Source organism: Narcine bancroftii, chromosome 5 (genome assembly GCF_036971445.1).
Source record: "Narcine bancroftii isolate sNarBan1 chromosome 5, sNarBan1.hap1, whole genome shotgun sequence".
NCBI classification, from domain to species: Eukaryota; Metazoa; Chordata; class Chondrichthyes; order Torpediniformes; family Narcinidae; genus Narcine; species Narcine bancroftii.
In genome coordinates this window covers 201,961,885-201,978,436 of record NC_091473.1, presented here as the reverse complement: position 1 = coordinate 201,978,436, position 16,552 = coordinate 201,961,885, and the positions used below count along the sequence as shown (strand labels likewise).

The following is a 16,552-nucleotide window of genomic DNA, read 5'->3' as shown; positions in this document are numbered from 1 at the left end:
GTTTGGATTCATCTGCCTTCATATTTCCACTGTTTAATTCTCTCATCAATTCAGTTATTCTTTTAGGCATTTTAGTTTTCTTCAGTTTTTGGAGATTTTGGAGAACAATGGGTCCAAACAGCAATTAAAATCCCCTCCTATCAAAATATTCTCATTCAATTGATTCAAATTTAAAAATGTGTCCGTAACAAATTCTACATCATCTTCATTTGGTGCGTACACATTCATCAAAGTCCAAGCTTCTGAAAATATTTTACAGTTAACCTTCAAAACTCTACCAGCACTGGCCGAAAAAGACTCCAAAATAAAAGGCACTTTTTTGTGGATCAAAATTCCTACTCTAGCTTTAGACTAAAGGATGATGCAATCACGTGACCAACCCAATCTCGGTTGAACTTTAAATGTCGTTTCTCAGTCAAATGAGTCTCCTATAAAAATGCAATGTCTACCTTCGTCTTCTTAATATAATCCAGTTTTCATTTTCGTTTTATTGGATGGTTAGGCCCTTTAACATTAAATGTCACCAAAACTCAAATGATTCATTTAGAGTGGAACCCAACACCTTTACATGAAATAGAAGCTCTTGAAGAAAAAAACCCTCCTAAAACTACTAATATAAAAACAAAACTTAAAAAACACAAAAAAAACCCAAAACTCTACAATTCAACAAATAAAGGAAAAAAAATCCCTAAAAAAACTGCAAAAGTAATACCCTCTTCGATTGAGTGGGTGTGGTCAATACTACCAGTGGCAGATGACTTCAAATTCACCAGGGTCATCTACCTCCCCCCCGACCAGACCTCCAGAAAGAATACACTCAGTCATCTTATAGTCTAGATCACACATGTGCGATGGCCAAATTTGGCCCGCGATATAATTATATTTGGCCCGCAAGATCATTTCAAAAATGTATTAGAGGTGGCCCGCTGGCCGCCGCGCCAGTACAGCGCATGCACAGTAATACAACAAATCCCAGAATGCATTGGCGTCAGCCTGCTAATCGCCCCCACCTCCTCTGTTTACGTTGCAGGGTCTCACCGTGGACTCTGGTTTTGGGGCCTGGCCAGTGTCAGGGGAAGCCAAGGCCGCTTCCCAGCGCCCGGAACCGGAGGCCTCGGGCCTGACCTTGCCAGGACCGTTGCCCACTCCCCCTCCCTGCCGCAGGCCAATCTGCGACTCATGGTGACAGGGCCGCTGATCCGCCGAGATGCCGCCCTGCAGCGAGAGCCGATGCCCCCACACAGTCGTGGTCCAACCTGATCGCCCGCAAACTCCGCCCTCCCGCACACAGGCCTGAGTAAGTATTATGAACTTTAATCTCAGGATAAAATGATCTTCCAATAGTTTCATGTCACAGTGATAAATATATTCCTGGTTAAAAATGGTCCTGCACCTGGATACAAGCTCATTAGGCATAAAACTTGAAAAGTGTGTCAATCAAAGGATATCTGTACCAATGGAAAAAGGGCATGGCAAATAACCCTGCTAGAGTTCATGCCCACAATCAGTCAGCCATTTGATTGTTTCAGGAATCATGTTATTCTCCCACATTCTCAATAGTCCTCAGATTTTACTATTCGACAGCACACTAGCAACATTTGACAAATCCTCTATAGAGAAATATTATTTATTGAATATTTTATTTCTCATTTGTTAATGCTTCTGGAAAGAGTTTATCCAAAACTATTATTAAACATTTATTTTAATAAGAAAAAGTTTAACATTACATATGTTGAAAGAAGAGAAAACATGCAGATGTTGTTGAAAATTTTCAATAAATATTTAGTTTGGCCCTCGACTTAGTCCAAGTTTTTAATTTTGGCCCTCCGTGAATTTGAGTTTGACACCCCTGGTCTAGATTGAGTTTGAGTATCCTCCTCCACATCAATCAATTGCGCAGTTTCCAACATTTTCATCCCATTCCCGTTCTTAGTCTTGACTATGTTCAACTGAGGTTTCATTGTCTGGTTTCAACTTGTCTGGTAAGGAATTCCCAAAAGTTATTGCATCCTGAGCCCTCTCAAAAAATTGAGATTGATATTGCCCATAAAACACTTTCAATACTGTCAGGTATCTAAATGCAAATTTGTATCCTTTCTTCCACAATACTGCCTTAGCCAGATTAAACTCCTTACGTCTCTGTATAACCTCCTGACTTAAATCCACTTAAAAGAAAACCCTTCTACCCTGAACCAACATAAGGTTCTGAGCAACATGGGCTTTCTGTACCGCAAGATGTAAAATCATCTCTCGGTCCTGATATCTTAAACACCTAATTAAAACTGTTCTCGGAGGTTGACCCAGGAAAGGCTTCCTTCTTAACGCTTGATGAGCTGTAATTCGAAACTGTCTGGAAATGATTCAATCCCTAACATTTCTGGAATCGATTTATGAAAAAATTTTGTATGGTCTGATCTTTCAATATCTTCCGGAAGTCCAACTATTTTAACATTATTATTTCCAGTGAGTCAATTTTCTGCAAAAAGACATTCTTCTGAGCTTTCCATCTTGTAAACGAGTCCTCAATCTGAACCACTCTATCTTCAATCTTCTTAAATTTCTCTTGTACTTCATCAGCTGCTTGTTCAGATCCACTTTCATAGATGCAAGTTCTCCACATATCAGTCATTTTTAGTTTTACTTCAGCAAATTGTTCATCTATATTATGGAAACTATAATCTTTTCATTTAGTTTTGATAACTCCTCCAACATAGTGACTACATCAGGTCCAGGTGAGGGGCTTGTTAAAACAGGTGAAGTAACAGATTTAAAAGGTGAAGCCATTTTTGCACTTCTGGTCCTACCTTCAATTCCTTCTCCAGCCACCAAAAAAAGTTCCTGATGTTAGAAATAGAAGTACCTTAACAGAAATTGCTCGAGACAAAAATTGAGAACAAAGAACATTTATTTTAGAACAATGCAAAGTTGGGTGCTTCCCCTTACCCTGGGAATACACACATACACTGGGGCTCACCCAACTTTTATACAGTGAATTTCAGTATAGGAATGCCCTCCCCCTTACATTCTTCTGCCTCCTGGATGGGTTTGGCATTAGGCAATCCTGTCTGCCTACGTGCAGTTTCTGTGAACTTGGAGGACCAGGGGTATCCTGTCGGTGTCTCATCATGTCATTATCCTCATTGTCCTTATTCACAACCTTGCCCTTGTCCCCATTCACACCTTTCCGACTCTCAGAGCTGAGAGTTTGCACATGTATTCATGTTGCCTCGATATCCTGAGGTTTAACATTATGAAATCACTGACATCTGTACGCTGCTTCAATTTTGTAGGAACTGTTACCATCACTAGATATTCTTTTGTCTTTATCAAGTATGCTGAAATACCCAACAAATGTACAACCAAAACCTGAGCTGCTGTAATGCACATCACTCCATGTGTCTGTGCTCGTTTCCCCATCTTTCATATTTACAGTCCCTTCATATGCAGAGTTCGCTAATCCTGTCTAGGGTTTGCTAATTTAATATGCATAACTTGATAAATCTGTGTAAGGCTTACTAATTATATATGTAGAACTTGGTCTGTCTAGGGCTAGGAGACCCTTATCTCACCCAGACTACCTCTACTTCCTACGTTCTATTATTCCTTGCCTCTCCTTATCTTATTCATACGGTGGGCTCACTGATCCTGTCGAAAGGACTAGAAGGTTCTTACCTTACATAGGCTGACTCTGCTTCCTGCATCCTAATTTCCATCCTTAGCCTGTTCATACTGGTTTAATCCATCACTCCATGTGTCTGTGCTAGTTTCCCCATCTTTCATATTTTCATGTCAAGTTTACTCATCTCTCACACTGATCTTCATCCAAAAATTCCAGATGTTCCTCTTCAGCCACTAAAATTTCTTCCCTGGCGGCCTGGCTATGGGTTTGGACTCCACTCCATATAGGGCGCGATGTGAACCGGGTTCCCCGCAGTCCTGAACCGATCCAGGACTTTACGCACTTGCGAGGCCGTGCGCATACCCAGAGCACCTGTCGCGCGGTAGCGGGCATCTGACGGCACGTCGCTGCACACCAGCATGCTGCTGACTGCGCTCCTTGGCTTGTGCCCCGACGCAGGCCAGTGCATCTTGCCACTCTCGGCTGCGCACATTACATCATGGCTGCAGACATCCCAGCCTGACGCCAGGACTGATGCTCCATCTTGCACTGTTCCATGAATTGAAGCACCGATCTCTCTTCTGACCTCTCTGGAGACATCCTCTGAGGCTTCGAATCTATATTAAATTGATCCTTGTGCTTCTTCTGTATGGTAGGTCCAGTTTCTTCACTTTTTTCTACTACTTTAAAAACCAACTTTTTTGGTTTTTGACCTTTCCTTTTCTTCATATTTTGTAACTTCAACAATTAAAAGTTCTGTCCCATGCACTTTTTGAATTTTTACATTCTCTAAATTTTGGGTATTAAGTAGTCCAGTCAGGGAGAGGTGAATCCCCACGTCTTTGTTCTACCCCATCTTGCCACGGCCCTGTTCTATGCCATCTTGCCATGGCTCTGATTGGGTGAAGCTCTTGTTACACTCAGAGCAGGTGAACGGCCTCTCCCCAGTGTGGACCCGTTGGTGTCTCAGTAGGTGGGAGGGCTTGGTGAAGCCCTTGCTGCAATTGGGGCAGTTGAAGGGCCTCTCCCTGGTGTGACCCTGCCTGTGGTTCCTCAGGCTGGCCAACTGGGTGAACCCTTTCCACACTTGGAGCAGGTGAACAGCCTCTGCCCTGTATGGCCTTGCTGGTGCCTCTGCAGGTTGGAAGACTGGTTGAAGCCCTTGCCACACTCAAGGCAGGTGAAGGGCTTCTTGCCAGTGTGGACCAGCCAGTGAATCTCAAGGTTGGACCTGTTGGTGAAGGTCTTCTTGCACTCAGGGCAGGCAAACGGCTTTTCTCCGGTGTGGATACGCTGGAGTCTCAGCAGGTCGGAGGACTGGGTGAAGCCCTTGCCGCACTCAGGGCAGACGAATGGCCTATTGCTGTTGTGAACCTTCTGGTGGATCAGCAAGTTTGATTGCCAGCTGAAGCCCTTGCCACACTCAAGGCAGGTGAAGGTCCTCTCGCTGGTGTGGACCCACTGGTGCCTCCTCAACTTGATAGACTCGGGGGAGTCACGTGATGGAGTAGTGGCCGGACGGTGAACTCCAGCCCTCTCCAGAAAAGTTGGAAAAAACAAAGAAAAACACAAAGGCACAAAAATAAAAATTAAAGAAAAGTGAGTATAAAGGTGGAAAGAAAATGGCGACGAAAAAAGAAAAATCGAAATCAACGGTAAGAAGAGAGGAAGAGAAGACAACGGAAGAAGAAGGAGAAGGCCTTACCTGTTCGAAGAGGCCCGCGGTGGAGAGAGAAACCCGCTCCCTCAGGTCGGTAGAAAGTGGACTACAAAAATGGCTCACTGAGCCGAGTAAAAGTACGCATCCGCGCATGCAAAAAAACACATCGACGGGAGGGGTGACCAGCTGGGGAGTCGATCTCCACAGCCGGCAATGACAGCTGCAGAACACCTGCAGCAAGAGGAGAACAACGAAAACAAGAAAGAAGAGAAGATAAGGGCAACAAAGAAACAACAGATGGCCAACCCAGAGGAAGAAGAAGAGGAAGAGGAAGAGTACAGTGAAATCCAAAATAGAAGAAGAAGGGAAAGGCAAGATAAAGGATATACTTTCTCTTATTAAAGAATACATGGAGTCATTTAAAGAATGGCAAGCGCAAGAATTTAATGATTTAAGAAGAAGAATAAACAATACAGAAGAGAAAATGAATAAAATAGATATGACCTTAACAGAAAAGGGAAAGAGAATGGACAAGATGGAAGAGCGGGAAGCAGCAGTAGAAATGGAGGTAGAGGACTTAAAAAAGAAATTAGAGGAATCTAATAAAAAAGTTATAGAGACACAAGAACTGTTAGCTCAGAAAATAGATATAATGGAAAATTATAACAGAAGAAATAACATAAAGATAGTGGGCCTTAAGGAAGATGAAGAAGGCAAGAATATGAAAGAGTTTATAAAAGATTGGATCCCCAGGATCCTAGGATGTCCAGAACTACAGCAAGAAATGGAAATAGAAAGAGCACATAGAGCAGTGGCCTTTAAACCACAACCACAACAAAAGCCAAGATCTATTTTAGTAAAATTCCTAAGATATACTACAAGAGAAAAGGTACTGGAGAAGACAATGGAAAAAATAAGAGAGGGCAACAAGCCACTGGAGTACAAAGGGCAAAAAATCTTCATTTATCCAGATATAAGTTTTGAACTCCTGAAGAAGAGAAAGGAGTTCAATACAGCAAAGGCGATTTTATGGAAGAAAGGGTATAAATTTATACTAAAGCATCCAGCGGTATTGAAAATATTTATTCCAGGACAACAAAACAGACTATTCTCGGATCCAGAGGAAGCACGAAAATTTGCAGAACAATTACAAAATAGACTGAGGGATGAAGACGTGTAACGAGAGTACAAAGGACTGCGAACTAAAAAGACACATAAGTTTTGAACTCCTGAAGAAGAGAAAGGAGTTCAATACATCGAAAACGATCTTATGGGAAAAAAAACTATTCTCGGATCCAGAGGAAGCAAGGAAATTTGCAGAACAACTACAAAACAACCAGAGAGATGAAGATATGTAATAAGAGTAAAAATGACCACGATTTATATGTATGTGGGTAAAGAGGTATATGTGTGTATATGTATAATGTGCATACATGAATGTATCCGTATTTAGAGGAAAATATAGATAGTATAGACAAGAATTAATAAGGGAAGGAAATGGAATAGAGGGAATAAGGAGGGAACTAAAAGAGTGACCTTTGTTACATACGAAAAGTGAAATCTCTTCTGGGGGGGGCTGGGTGGGGAGGAGTTGCGGTCACTGCAAAATCAGCTGACGCTTGCGAGTGAATTCGCAAATCCAAATGGAGAGGGGAGATGTGGTTGTCCGACAAGGGATAAAGGACAACTCAGGAGGGGAAGGGGAGATTGGGGCTAAAGCAGTTTTAAATAGGAGAATAAGGAAAATGTTTGTTGTTTTAGGAATGTTGTCTTATAAAGGGTTCAAAACAAGAAAACAGAAATGGATAAGAAGGAAAGGTAATGATGGAGAAACGGAAAGGGAATATAAACAAAGTATAAAATGGCTACGTTGAACTATATGACTTTAAATATTAATGGAATACATAACCAAATTAAAAGGAAGAAACTGCTAAATTTACTGAAAAAAGAAAAAATTGATATAGCATTTGTGCAAGAAACACATTTAACTGAATTGGAGCACAAGAAATTAAAGAGAGATTGGGTAGGACACGTAACAGCAGCATCGTATAATTCAAAAGCAAGAGGAGTAGCTATATTAATTAGTAAAAATGTGCCATTTAAAATAGAAGAGGAAATAATAGATCCAGCAGGGAGATATGTAATGATAAAATGTCAGATATATTCAGAGTTTTGGAATCTACTCAATGTATATTCACCTAACGAAGAAGATCAAAAGTTTATGCAAGATATCTTTTTGAAGGTAGCAGATACGCAAGGGAACATATTAATAGGAGGGGATTTCAACCTGAATTTGGATTCAAATATGGACAAAACTGGGAAAAAAATTAACAGAAAGAACAAAGTAACCAAATTTATAATTAAATCGATGGAAGAAATGCAACTTTTGGATATATGGAGGAAACAACACCCAAAGGAAAAGGAATATTCATATTACTCGGCTAGACATAAAACATACTCAAGAATAGACCTATTTTTGTTATCAGCTCGTATGCAAGATAGAGTAAGAAAAACAGAATATAAAGCTAGAATACTATCGAACCATTCACCCGTAATATTGACAGTAAAGTTAGAGGACATCCCTCCAAGAATGTATAGATGGAGATTAAACCCCATGTTACTTAAAAGGCAGGATATTAGAGAATTTATTGAAAAACAAATAAAAATGTATTTTGAAATAAATACGGAATCAGTGGAAGATAAGTTTATACTATGGGATGCAATGAAAGCATTCATTAGAGGGCAAATAATAAGTTATGTAACCAAGATGAAGAAGGACTATAATCAGGAAACAGAGCAGTTGGAAAGGGAAATAGTAAATATAGAAAAAGAATTAGCAATGAAGGAAGATACAACTAAAAGAAGAGAATTGGCAGATAAAAAAATAAAATATGAAACACTACAAACATATAAGGTGGAGAAGAATATAATGAAGACAAAACAGAAATATTATGAACTAGGGGGAAAAAACGCACAAAATCCTAGCATGGCAGCTTAAGACAGAACAAGCTAAGAAAATGGTATTGGCATCAAGGAAAAAAGACAAACAAATTACATATAATCCAAAAGAAATTAAGGAAAACTTTAGAGAATTCTATGAACAATTATACCGAACTGAAAACGAAGGGAAAGAAGGGAAAATAGATGAATTTTTGACTAAAATTGAACTACCAAAACTACAAATAGAGGAACAAAATAAATTAACAGAACCATTTGGAACAGTAGAAATACAAGAGATAATAAAAAAATTACCAAATATTAAGACACCAGGAGAGGATGGATTTCCAATAGAATTCTACAAAACATTTAAAGACTTATTAATTCCGCCCCTCCTGGATGTAATCAACCAGATTGATGAAACACAAAGCTTACCAGATTCATGTAAAACAGCAATAATTACAGTAATACTGTAATGCAGGTAAGAAACCTGCATAGGAGAAGGCCACTCCGATATAAAACCTACGACCCAAGGACCTCGCTGCCACGTCCCAGCTTGCTCGGCCACGGCACACGAACCATGGGTGTAAAGGGTGGGGCCAGTACTGCGCGCACTGCACTCCACCTAAAAGCTCCTTTGCGCAGGCCCGAGGACAGGTCCACGTCCTCCCCCTCCACGTCCTCCCCCTCCACGTCCTCACACTCAAAAGATGCTCACAAACTCAAGCTAGCATGCTGGAACATCAGAACCATGCTAGACAAGGCTGACAGCCACCGACCTGAACGTCGGTCTGCCCTAATCGCACATGAACTCCTCAGACTTGACATCGACATAGCCGCTCTCAGTGAAGTCCACCTGGCAGATGTAGGCAGCCTCCAAGAACGCGGCGCGGGCTACACACTCCACTGGTCTGGCAAGCCTTCGGATGAACGACGCCTATCTGGTGTAGGCTTCATGGTCAAGAGCTTCATTGCCTCCAAACTCAAAAACCTTCCGACAGGCCTCTCGAACCGAATCATGTCCATGCGACTCCCCCTTCAAAACAAGCGTCGCATCACCCTCATCAGTGTCTATGCTCCAACCCTCCAGGCGGAACCAGCAGAAAAGGACAAGTTCTACACCGACCTGCGCAACCTCATCCAACGCACCCCTACAGCCGACAAGGTTGTCATCCTGGGCGACTTCAACGCTCGGGTCGGCAAAGACTCAGAAACCTGGCCAGGAATCCTGGGCAAGCATGGCGTCGGCAAGTGCAACGACAATGGGCGCCTCCTGTTGGAGCTCTGCACAGAACAGCGGCTTGTCATTACAAACACCCTTTTTCAGCAGAGGGACAGCCTTAAGACCACCTGGATGCATCCCCGATCCAAACACTGGCACCTCCTGGACTACATCCTGGTGCGAGAAAGTGACAAACGAGATGTGCTCCACACCAGGGTCATGCCTAGTGCGGAATGCCACACTGACCACCGGCTGGTTCGCTGCAAGCTCAACCTTCACTTCAAGCCAAAGCCCAGGAACAGTAAAGCCCCCAGAAAGAGGTTCAATGTTGGAAACCTGCAGTCAGACGAAGCGAGAGGAAACTTCCAGGCAAACCTCAAAGCAAAGCTCCACGATGCAACCCGCCTCACGGACCCGTCCCCTGAAACCCTCTGGGATCAGTTGAAGACTACCACACTGCAATCCACTGAAGAGGTACTGGGCTTCTCCTCCAGGAAAAACAAGGACTGGTTTGACGAAAACAGCCAGGAAATCCAGGAGCTGCTGGCAAAGAAGCGAGCTGCCCACCAGGCTCACCTTACAAAGCCGTCCTGTCCAGAGAAGAAACAAGCCTTCCGTCGCGCATGCAGCCATCTTCAGCGGAAACTCCGGGAGATCCAAAATGAGTGGTGGACTAGCCTCGCCAAACGAACCCAGCTCAGCGCGGACATTGACGACTTCAGGGGTTTCTACGAGGCTCTAAAGGCTGTGTACGGCCCCTCACCCCGTCCAAAGCCCGCAGCGCAGCTCAAACGGCAAGTCCTCCTCAGCGACAAGATCTCCATTCGCAACCGATGGTCAGAACACTTCCAATCTCTTTTCAGTGCCAACCGCTCAGTCCAAGATTCCGCCCTGCTCCAGCTCCCTCAACAGCCCCTAAGGCTAGAGCTGGATGAGGTCCTCACCCTGGATGAGACATATAAGGCAATCGAACAACTGAAAAGTGGCAAAGCAGCAGGTATGGATGGAATCCCCCCAGAGGTCTGGAAGGCTGGCGGCAAAACTCTGCATGCCAAACTGCATGAGATTTTCAAGCTTTGTTGGGACCAAGGAAAACTGCCTCAGGATCTTCGTGATGCCACCATCATCACCCTGTACAAAAACAAAGGCAAGAAATCAGACTGCTCAAACTACAGGGGAATCACACTGCTCTCCATTGCAGGCAAAATCTTCGCTAGGATTCTACTAAATAGAATAATACCTAGTGTCGCCGAGAATATTCTCCCAGAATCACAGTGCGGCTTTCGCGCAAACAGAGGAACTACTAACATGGTCTTTGCCCTCAGACAGCTCCAAGAAAAGTGCAGAGAACAAAACAAAGGACTCTACATCACCTTTGTTGACCTCACCAAAGCCTTCGACACCGTGAGCAGGAAAGGGCTTTGGCAAATACTAGAGCGCATCGGATGTCCCCCAAAGTTCCTCAACATGATTATCCAACTGCACGAAAACCAACAAGGTCGGGTCAGATACAGCAATGAGCTCTCTGAACCCTTCTCCATTAACAATGGCGTGAAGCAAGGCTGTGTTCTCGCACCAACCCTCTTTTCAATCTTCTTCAGCATGATGCTGAACCAAGCCATGAAAGACCCCAACAATGAAGACGCTGTTTACATCTGGTACCGCACGGATGGCAGTCTCTTCAATCTGAGGCGCCTGCAAGCTCACACCAAGACACAAGAGAAACTTGTCTGTGAACTACTCTTTGCAGATGATGCCGCTTTAGTTGCCCATTCAGAGCCAGCTCTTCAGCGCTTGACGTCCTGCTTTGCGGAAACTGCCAAAATGTTTGGCCTGGAAGTCAGCCTGAAGAAAACTGAGGTCCTCCATCAGCCAGCTCCCCACCATGACTACCAGCCACCCCACATCTCCATCGGGCACACAAAACTCAAAACGGTCAACCAGTTTACCTATCTCGGCTGCACCATTTCATCAGATGCAAGGATCGACAATGAGATAGACAACAGACTCACCAAGGCAAATAGCGCCTTTGGAAGACTACACAAAAGAGTCTGTAAAAACAACCAACTGAAAAACCTCACAAAGATAAGCGTATACAGAGCCGTTGTCATACCCACACTCCTGTTCGGCTCCGAATCATGGGTCCTCTACCGGCATCACCTACGGCTCCTAGAATGCTTCCACCAGCGTTGTCTCCGCTCCATCCTCAACATCCATTGGAGCGCTTTCATCCCTAACGTCGAAGTACTCGAGATGGCAGAGGTCGACAGCATCGAGTCCACACTGCTGAAGATCCAGCTGCGCTGGGTGGGTCGCGTCTCCAGAATGGAGGACCATTGCCTTCCCAAGATCGTGTTATATGGCGAGCTCTCCACTGGCCACCGTGACAGAGGTGCACCAAAGAAAAGGTACAAGGACTGCCTAAAGAAATCTCTTGGTGCCTGCCACATTGACCACCGCCAGTGGGCTGATAACGCCTCAAACCGTGCATCTTGGCGCCTCACAGTTTGGCGGGCAGCAACCTCCTTTGAAGAAGACCGCAGAGCCCACCTCACTGACAAAAGGCAAAGGAGGAAAAACCCAACACCCAACCCCAACCAACCAATTTTCCCCTGCAGCCGCTGCAACCGTGTCTGCCTGTCCCGCATCGGACTTGTCAGCCACAAACGAGCCTGCAGCTGACGTGGACTTTTACCCCCTCCATAAATCTTCGTCCGCGAAGCCAAGCCAAAGAGAAAGAGAAAGCAAGGGAAAGATCCACTCACACCAGCGTCATATAGACCAATATCTTTACTTAACACAGATTATAAGATAATAGCTAAACTATTAGCAAACAGATTAGCAGAGTATGTACCGAAAATGGTAAATTTAGACCAAACTGGATTTATCAAAAAAAGACACACAACAGACAATATTTGTAAATTTATTAACTTAATTCATGCAGTAGAAGGGAATAAAGCACCTACAGGAGCAGTTGCTTTAGACGCAGAGAAGGCCTTTGACAGAGTAGAATGGAATTATTTGTTCAAAGTATTGCAAAAATTCAGTTTACCGGAGAAGTATATTAATTGGATTAAAGCATTATATAAGGGACCGTTAGCGAAAGTGACAGTAAATGGACATGTATCAAAGCAATTTAACTTAAGCAGGTCAACACAGCAGGGATGCCCACTATCACCTTTATTGTTTACATTAGCTATAGAACCACTAGCAGAATTGATAAGAACAGAAAATAATATAAAAGGAATAAAAATAAAAGACAAGGAATATAAAATCAGTTTATTTGCGGATGATGTTATAGTGTACTTAACAGAACCAGAACTATCAATAAAAGAATTATATAAGAAATTGAAGGAATATGGAGAAGTGTCGGGTTACAAAATAAACGTAAATAAAAGTGAAGCAATGCCTATGAATAATGCGGATTTCTCAAAATTTAAGAAGGAATCACCATTTAGATGGCAAATGCAAGCAATAAGATACCTAGGTGTACAAATAAACAAAAATCTCGGCCAACTATATAAACTCAATTATTATCCACTAATGAAAAAATTACACGACGATTTAGAGCATTGGAAAGATTTACCATTAACACTAATAGGAAGGATAAACTGCATTAAAATGAACATTTTTCCAAGGATATTATACTTATTTCAGGCATTGCCAATACAACTGACAGAGAAATTCTTCAAGGAGTTAAAGAAAATAATAAGGAAATTTTTATGGAGAGGGGGGAAACCGAGGATAGCACTAGATAAATTAACAGAATGGTATAAACAAGGAGGCTTACAACTGCCAAACTTTAAAAATTATTATAGAGCCGCACAATTAAGATACCTATCAGATTTTTATCAAACAAGGGAAAAGCCAGATTGGACGAGATTAGAATTAGATAAAATAGGGGAAAAGATACCTGAACACATATTATATAAATGGGATGAAAAATTGGTACAACATAGAAGTTCTCCAGTATTACATCATCTCCTCAATATTTGGAAGAAGATTCATGTAGAAAGAAATAAAACAAATTATCAATTACCAAAACTAATATTGACGCAAAACAAGTTACTCCCTTTTACAATAGATAACCTTTCCTTTAGAGAATGGGGAAAAAAAGGGATTAAAAGAATAGAAAATTGTTTTTCAGGAAATAGATTCTTATCTTTTGAACAAATGAAAGATAAGTACAATATAACTCAAGATACAGCCCTGGCATATTACCAATTGAGATCCTACTTGAAGGATAAATTAGGAAGCAGTTTGAGTTTGCCAGAGGGAAGTAACCTTGAATATGTGATTACAGATACAATGATAATCAAAAGATTTATAACAAATATGTATATTGAACTGCAAGAAAAGGAGAATGAGGAAACAAATGGTAAAACTAAACAAAAATGGGAACAAGATTTAAATATAAAGATAAAAAATGAAACATGAGAGAAGTTATGCTCCGGAACGATGAGAAATACAATAAATACGAGGTTACGTATGATACAATATAACTGGATACACAGGCTGTACATTACACCTCAAAAGTTAAATAAATGGGACCCAACAGTATCTGATAGATGTTTTCAATGTAAAAAAGAAATGGGAACAACAATTCATGCAATCTGGACATGTGAGAAAGTAGAAAAATTTTGGGAAGATCTAAATCAGATATTAAATAAAATAACAGAAAACAATATTCCAAAGAATCCAGAGATCTTCCTCCTAAGTAACATAAAAAACAAAGAATTTGGAATTGATTTGGAGGATGCACAAAAAAGATTTGTTAAGATAGCTCTAGCCGTAGCAAAAAAATGTATTATGTCAACCTGGAAATTGGAAGATAATTTGAAAATACAACAATGGTATATAGAAATGAATAAATGTATTCCATTGGAAAATATAACATACAGTTTAAGAAATAATATTGAAATATTCGAACAAATATGGGAGCCTTACATTAAATACAATAGCGAAAACCTACCGGGGACAATCATTACCTAAGTTAACGGAAGGAAAAGGAAATGAAAAGAATGGACTCAGTAGAATTTCTGGTGTATTTTTATTGAATGACAACATTGTTTGACTGGTTTAATGTATCCTAGATTTTATACCTTAAATGGACGGGAGGGGGGAGGTAGGGAGGGTGGGATGGGAGGGGGGGGAGAAAATGGCACTGTATATGTGTGAAAAGGAAAAAGTGTGTACCATGGTTAATGTGATTTATGGTGTGAAAAATAAAAAATTTTAAAAAAACTTGATAGACTCACTGAACTTCTTGCCACATTCAAAGCAGGCGAAGGGCATCTCCCCCTTGTGCATCTGCAGGTGTCTCTCAAGGCTGAACCATCTGGTGAAAGCCTTCTTGCACTCGGGGCAGACGAATGGCTTTTCTCCGGTGTGGCCCCGCTGGTGTCTCAGCAGGTCTGAGGACTGTGTAAAGCTCTTGCCACACTCAGGGCAGACAAACAGCCTGTCACTGTTGTGAATCTTCTGGTGGATCAGCATGTTTGATTTCCAGCTGAAGCCCTTGCCACAGTCTGAACAAACGAATGGCCTCTCCCCACTGTGGATCTGCTGGTGCCTCCGCAGGTTGGCGGAGTGGGTGAAGCCCTTCCCGCACTCTGGGCAGACGAATGGCCTGTCGCTGCTGTGAATCTTCTGGTGGGTCAGCAAGTTTGATCGCTCACTGAAGCCCTTGCCGCCATCGGTACAAGTGAAGGGGCTCTCACCGGTGTGAACCCATTGGTGTCTCCTCAATTTGTGAGACTTACTGAATTTCTCGCCACATTCATAGCAGGTGAAGGGCCTCTCCCCGGTGTGGATCCGCTGGTGTATCTCAAGGCTGGACCACTTGGTGAAGGACCTCGCACTCGGGACAGGTGAATGGCTTTTCGCCGGTGTGGACCCGCTGGTGACTGAGCAGGTCAGAGGTCTGGATGAAGCCCTTGCCGCACTCAGGGCAGGTGAAGGGCCTCTCCCCAGTATGGACCCGCTGGTGTTTCCTTAAATCACTCAGCCTTTTAAAGTTCTTCCCGCAGTCGGAGCACTGAAACTGGTTCACCGCTGTGGTGACAAGGATGTGACCAGGGGATAAATCGATTCACTCCTGTCCCTGGCCCCACAGCACGGGCTCAGCCCCATGGAGGCTCCAGGAGAGGTGGACTGCGGGTTAAATCAACACCAAGGCTGGGACTAGGCCGGGACCCAGGGAGCGTCCTCCAGCCGGGCTTTGCAAGCCCCGGAACCACGGAATCCCTCCATTCTAGGACACAGTACTGCGATCTGCTCCCGGTGTTGAATCACCTTCAGTTCCCAACAAGTACATTATGAGGGCTGCATTGCCAATTCCCCGGAAGGCACATGGGTGGCGCTCAGAACGGTGGCTGCAGAACCCTTTGCCGAGCACGAGACAGTGTGGTGAGGGAAGCCTACGTTGATTGGGTGCTTCATGGGCAGTGTGCAAATCCCTGCCTTGGAAATGCAAGTGGAGAGAGTGGAGGTCAGGTGCAAGGAGCGAGGGTTCCCTCTGACACACAGGGGCTGATTTAAAATCCAAGTGAGGAAACCTCTCTCGATGCTGCAAAGTTCATGAACGTGATGTCTGTTGCTGTAATACAAAAAGATCATAAGCAGGTTAGGTCATTCAGCCCATCAAACTCACCAATATTCCATCAAGGCTGATTTACTCTCCATTTCAACCCATTCTCATGCCTTCTCCCCAACCCTTGATTCCCCTCCTACCGCCGCCTTAAATGTCTGCAGCCGCTCATAGTAATGAATTCCCCAAATTCACAACCATCTGTGTAAAGAAATTCCTCCTCTCTGTTCTAAAGTGATGTTTTCTATCCTGAGGCTGTCCCCTCTGGTTGCAGATTCCCCACCAGAGGAAACATCCTCCCCATGTCCACTATATCCAGGCCTTTCAGTAATCCATGCATTTCAGTGAGACCCCTGCCCTCATTCTTCTCAACCCTGGTGAGTACAATCCCAGGGCCTTCAAATTCTCCTTGTATGAAAATCTGAACGTTCAGGGGTCATCCTTGTAAACCTCCTCTGGGCTCCTCTTCAATGTGAACACACCCTTCCTTTGATATGGAGCCCAAAACTGTGCTCTCACCAATTC

At 43.1% G+C, this 16,552-nt stretch overlaps 1 pseudogene; it reads right to left on the bottom strand.

The window, feature by feature from the left end:
* Window positions 1-15,754, bottom strand: part of LOC138765471 (zinc finger protein 585B-like) — a 70,460-nt pseudogene extending 54,706 nt beyond the window's left edge.
* Window positions 15,755-16,552: the final 798 nt, after the last annotated feature.